At 53.5% G+C, this 6,063-nt stretch overlaps 1 long non-coding RNA gene across 1 annotated transcript; it reads left to right on the top strand.

The window, feature by feature from the left end:
* Positions 1–3,157: 3,157 nt before the first annotated feature.
* On the top strand, positions 3,158–5,735 carry LOC135423818 (uncharacterized). Its single transcript, XR_010434966.1, has 3 exons — positions 3,158–3,225; positions 3,334–3,435; positions 5,635–5,735. It is a non-coding gene; the product is annotated as an uncharacterized LOC135423818 (long non-coding RNA).
* The last annotated feature ends 328 nt before the right edge of the window (positions 5,736–6,063 follow it).

Genomic DNA, 6,063 nt, shown 5'->3' with positions numbered 1-6,063 from the left:
TGTGGTCCAGGCAGCGGCCGGAGCCCCCTGTAAGCAGGGCGGCAGCCTCTTTGGCCGCTGCTTCGCGTGCCCAGCTGCCTTTGCCCAGAGGGCCCGGCTCCCCGCAGCGGGTGGGACTGCGCCGTGCGTCGCCGTGGTGAGTCCAAGTGAAGCTTGGAGAGTTTTGTGGGGGGAAGTGGGGGGGCCTGTGGGTGGGCGGGGAGGGTCTTGGAGATGTGCCTCCGGGGGCGTGGGGTCCGGGTTGCCTTGGTAGGGAGGAGCTGGTGTTTCTCGGGCCCACCTGCCTCCTCCCGCCCTGGCAGAAGCCGTCGGAGAAGAGAGCGGAAGAGGCGTCGCGCGGGACGGCAGCGCCGGCGCGGGAAGACGCCGCGGTGAGAGCGGCTGAAGTTGGGGGGTGGTGTGGAGGTGTGGGGGTCCTGCGAGTGGGCGGGACCACTCTATCTTGTTGCCTGACCTCCGCCGCCACCTGGAAATATAAAAAACAAAAGAAAATAAAAGAAAGAGGCAAAAAAACTAAAAAGGAATTAAAATGATTATGAAATAAAAGAGAAAAGAAAAAAAAAAACCACCCTTTTTGGGCACCCCATTTCCTCTTCTCCCTCCCCCCCGGAACCGTAAATTGCGGGGTCATCACCTCTCAAATGTGAGAAGGGGACCCCAAAATGTGGGTGAGGGAACCCCAGGGAGCCGAAAAAGTGGAGGGGGAGCCGTAGTAAGAAAGCGAAGCCGGGCGGTCGGGCGGCGGGGTGGGGGGGGGGGGAGCCAAGGTGGCGACGCCGGCGCGTGCGCAGTCGTTGGAAAGACGCCGGCGATCACGTGGTAACTGAGGGCAGCCAGGAGAGGGACCGGCGACGCATGCGCGGTGGTTCTCGGCCTGTGCAGCGCTCCCTGGTCGAGTTAAGGGCCGGTTCCGGCGGCAGGGCGGGACTCGCGGTCTCCCGTCCCTCCCGGGGTGTGTGTGGGGGAATAACATGAAGATTTTTCGGGGTGAAAGCGCAGAAATTAGCGAGGAGGGACGCTAATTTGGGTAAACCCGGTCCCCGGAAGTAGAGAGCGACCGGAAGTCCTCCAAAGCCCCGGCCCGGAAGTCCGCCAAGCCCACAGTAAAGATGGCGCCGCCAGGACCGGAACGACCACACTAAAGATGGCGGCCCCGGCCCGGAAGTCCGCCAAGCCCACAGTAAAGATGGCGCCACCAGGACCGGAACGACCACACTAAAGATGGCGGCCCCGGCCCGGAAGTCCGCCCCGAGGCCACACTCAAGATGGCGCCGCCAAAACCGGAACTTAGCCGAGGCCACTCTAAAGATGGCGGCGAGAGGCCCCCTCGCTTTAGAGAGGCGTTTATCCTGTTGCCTGACCTCCGCCGCCACCCGGACCCCCGCCCCGCGCCCGCAGCGCCGTCTCGCCGCGCCGCTTCCCGCTGTGGGGACAAGGCGGGGCGCTCGGCGGCGCCGGGCGCGGGCGGCAGGTTCGTGGGCGGCGGCAGGCACCGGCGACGGCAGCCCCCTCTCGGCGCCGCGGAGCGCGGCGGTCGCCGCGAGAAGCCCAGGCACCGCCCCCCTTCCGCTCCGCTCCGCTCCCGCTCCCGCCCCCGTCCCCGCCCCGCTCGGTCCCGCCGTGGCCTGGAGATGCTGTCGGGGCTGCGCCGCCGCCTTCCCCCCCTGGAAGCGACCCACGGCGGCAGATCCGACGGAGATCGTCCCCGGGGTAACCTGGGCGCTGTGGGGGGGCGCGGCGGTGGGGGGGCGCGGCGGGGGGGCGCGGCCGCTCTTCTGCCTCTCCCGCGGCCATCGGCGACCGCAGGCAGGGGAAGCGACAGGCAAGTTTCTCGCCTCTGCGGAGAAACTTGCACCTGCGTGCCGCCGCAGGGCCGGGTTCGGATGTGCCCTGGCATTGCGCCCCCCCCCTCCCCCGCGGGGAGGGTCTGCGCTGCCTCGGGGCCCCTGTCTGTGCTGCCGGGAGAGAGAAATCCTTTGGGAAGCTGGGCTGGAAACAGCAACTCTGTGAATTGCTCAGCTTTTCCTAGGCAAGGGCAGGTTTTAGGGAACAAAGGCCCGTACTCGCGAAAGGCGCCGCGGGTCTCGCCAAGGGGTGGGGGGGGGCGCGCGGCTGCGGCGCCGCGCGCGGCTGCAGTGCCGCTCCCGGCCGTGTCCGCCAGGCGGCGACTGTGAGGCGGGGCCCGGCGCTCGGGGGCGCTCTCGCAAGCGACGCCCCCGGGAAAGCGGCGGGGTTTGGGCGCTGCCGGCCTTCCCCCGGAGCGCCCGGGCTGGCCCGGCGCCTGGCAAAACCTCTGAGGGAAAAGGCAAGCAACAGCTGCGCTTGTTCTGCCGTTTCTTTAGCCAGGGACTGGAACACAGACAAAATCAAGGGGCTCTTTGACCTGTGCAGGCTCCGAGCATTTTTCAGCCTTCCCTAGCAGGGCATTCTCACCCTCTGAAAAGCTGAAAGGCTTTAACAGCTGGAGACGCGCCTGCAGCTGTGCAGATTAATGTAGTTTCTTTGAGGAAACGAAGGGGAAGTTTTCCTGTTGTGAGCCTAAATACCGAGTCTACTCTGCTTTTTCAATCAGGTGACGAAGCTTATGGAAAAAAAGACCAAAGGCCTCGAGGTGAGTACATTCTACCGAGTTCTGCTTTTCTGGGATCGGTTTGGGAAAATCACGTGAAATTCTAAAAAGCTTCTCTCCGTGTTTTCTAGTTGTTTTTTCAGCCTTGGTCTAAGTTTCCTGTAGAAAAGGGCATAGAATTATTAGAACAGACAAACTAGACCTTCTCGGGAGAGATGGAAGAAAAGGCTGCTGATTGCAGTTCTGCTTTTCTTGTCTTCCCTTCGACTGTCATTTTCTCTCCCCTGCTGTTCAAATAGGCAGCAATTAATTGCTCTGCTGAAGAGTTTGCTGTGCTAAGTGTCTGTCAAATTGACGCCTTCAACTCAAGACAGCACCTGCTCCTTAGTTACAAAAAGTTCCTCCCAGGAAATTTCCAGGCGTGCCCATAAATCTCCTCGCTGTTTGTTTGGGAGAACAGGGTTTTCTCGTCTGTAACAGAATAGTCGTGGCATTTGCTATTGAATGCTGGTGGCAATCTAGTCAGAAGAGGACCCCGTGCTTCACTAATTTTGCCTTTTTGTTGTTGGGGGTGACTTCTTCCCAGGGATGTTCTTCTTGATCCCCCGGGGCAAAGGGAGGTGTCAGCGTCAGGAGCCATCCTAACTGGGGCCCTGGTAGGTCAGTGCTTTTTGTGTGACTGGACGGTGAAGCTGTCTGTGGGAATGACCTGGCTAGTGCTCAGTGTAGTCCTAATTAAGGTGTCTTTTACTCCGTGTTCCCAGGCTCCCTGTTTTCCTTCGGTCGCCGTGGGTGTGCCGGACGCCTCTGGCAGGACTAACCCTGTGGCTTTTATGTCCAACGTGCTGTGCTGTGTGTGCCTGCAGGTAAGAAAAGCTGGGAGTGCAGTCCCTCTGCTTTGATTGCTGTGTCTCTTGGGTAGCGATTTTGGAAGCGGCGCCCGCGCAGAGCGAGGCGTTGGCCGGGCCGGCGCCTGAAGCGCTCGGGGCCGCCGGGCAGGGCAGTGCCCGGCTGGTGGGTGCCTCGCAGAGAGAAGAGCCTGGCCCTGGGAAGGCAGGAGCCTGGTCTCGAGCTGCTCTGGACCGCTGTGGGGATGAGTTTGAAGTTTTGGGATCGCTTGTTTCTGTCCCTACCTTCCCACTGAAAACAATAACTTAAGAAGTTCTCCTCTGGACTGGTCCAGAGAAATTGTGGAGTCTCCATCCCTGGAGATGCTTAAAACACTTTTGCTCAGGCAAAGTTGTGAGCAACCTCTTCTGCCTAATCCCGCTTTTTGAGCAGGAGAGACTGGACTAGATGATCTCCAGAGGTATTGTCCAACCCCCACCATTCTGTCCTTCTGTAAAGGGGCTTTGCACTGCCCTTTGGAACTGTAATCTGTTGATGACCTGTGTTGAGGTCACGCTGCAGCTTGTTACACTGCAGCTTGTCACACTGAATGGCAGCCTGAATAATTTAATATTGAACTGTGATTAATCACAAGATGAAAGCTCAGATAGGCTGGTAAGAGGCAGTGTTCTTTGCTGCAGCATTTCCCACCTGAGGTAATTTTCCTTGTTCTGAAAGTGTCAAGTACAGTTGGGCAATGTACTGCATAGGAAGAAGGGAAAGAATCTCCAAAGCAAATAAATGAACAAAAAAACCCTTTATATTTGCTTGTGCAAGAAGAAGATTGTTATTCCACTCAACCAGGTTTTGAGAGGACAAATTAATTGTTTCTCTGACAACAGTATACACTGGAGGCTGTTAATGATCCCATAGTCTGTGCTAAAGGTTTTAGCTGATTGTGTTTGTCATCAGCTTTTACTAAAGAAAAAGCAAGCCTTCTCGGCTGTGTGGATATTACAGGAACGAAATGATTCCATTCATGTAGATAATGATAACAGAGCCAAACCAAAACTATTGTGAGTGTCCTATGTGGAACAATATACAGAATTTCAAAAGGGATTGTAGTGGTCCCATATACAGAACTAACATACTTCCTGTTCCTTATTTGCTGATCAGGTCATGTTTATCTGCCTGTCAGGACTGTTGGAGCACTGGATGGAGAGCAGGTCATATGAGGAGGATTACGGAGTAAAAGGCAGCTTGTACTGAAGTGCAGGGAAAGTATAAATATTTATATATATTGGCACAGCGCCTGGCCTTAATGCTTAAAATCCTTTGGAGAGCTGTCTGCATATTTACTGTATTAATGATCAAATGCAAGGCTGTGTTGGGAAAGGTCTTCCATTTGGAAGTCAGTAGTTGAGACTGTCTTGCCTATGAAAAAGAGGGAGAATTTTCGTTAGAGGGTGTAGGATTCTGGCTGGTAATAGTCTTAATTCAAGGTATTTTTAGAGAATTGATTTAATACAAGCAGAACAAATGGCCAGAAGTGTAATGAGAGACAAGTTGAAATTAGAAAGTAGATGTGCATTTTGAATGTATTGTCATAGCAACTGATTAAATTCTCCCTCTCTTGCTGTTCTGGGGACCTTTTAAATGTGCTTTGGCTAAATAAAAAGTTAGACTATTAGACTATTTCAGAGCCAAAAGGTCAGTTCTTGTTGTCTCTTTTGCACTTTAATTCTAGTACACTGATACTTGCTAACCACGTATAACCCTAGATGCAGAATGAGAACTTGGGTTATTAACAATAAACAAGTAAACAGCAGAAAGACTTGACCTTTCTTTTGAATTGCCCTACAGTGTTACAAAATACCAAACAAACCTCCTTCCCCAAAGAAACGCCCCCCAAAATGCCCTAACAACTCACCAAACACAAAATCACCGACAACCAAAAAGCAGAAGTAACAAACATGAACAGCAAGTGGAGGAAGAGTTTGAAAGCGGGCTGGACAGAAGCAGAAGTGTTACTGCCCACTCTTAGGCCACTGTGCTGATTAAATGGGTGTTGTTAGGTTTAGATTAGTAGTTTGTTGTTGTTGGGTTTTTCGGTGGTGTTGATTTTTTTTGTTGTCGTTGTGGGGGATTGTTTGTTTGTTTGTTTTTATTTTGGTTTTTTTTCTGTATTAAAAATCTGGCTCAGTTACTCTCTAGTTCTGGTGTGTTCTCTTTTCCAGGTGGTTGGTGTTTCTGCAGTGTTTGGCACAGGACTGGGGGAGATTTTTACCCAGCTTTCTAAAGCTGTAGATGAATAGGAGAGGTAAGGGGATAACTTCTGGTCCGCGACCCAGTGACCACTTCCTGAAGGTCCTGATTCATGAGTCTGCTCCTTTGATTTGAAGGAGTGTACAGTTGCCATAGCCAAGGTAGCTTAGGGTGTCCAGTATCAGCATAAAAAGCAGCAGTAAAAAGGAACTATTCAGAGATGAATTTTTGTGCTGTTCCGTGAAAAAGTAAAAGCTATCTGTGCCAGCAAGTCTGTGAAGTAATTTTTTTCTTGTAGTTCCATACCAAGTTTTGAATTGTTGCTGTTTTAATGAAGTATGTTCATTGATTTTGCATCCATTGGTTTCAGAATCCAAATCTGGGGAAAAAAGTACTGTCTT

The sequence above is a fragment of the Pseudopipra pipra genome, chromosome 17 (genome assembly GCF_036250125.1).
Source record: "Pseudopipra pipra isolate bDixPip1 chromosome 17, bDixPip1.hap1, whole genome shotgun sequence".
In the NCBI taxonomy this organism is placed as follows: Eukaryota; Metazoa; Chordata; class Aves; order Passeriformes; family Pipridae; genus Pseudopipra; species Pseudopipra pipra.
This window is presented reverse-complemented; position numbering and strand designations above follow the sequence as displayed.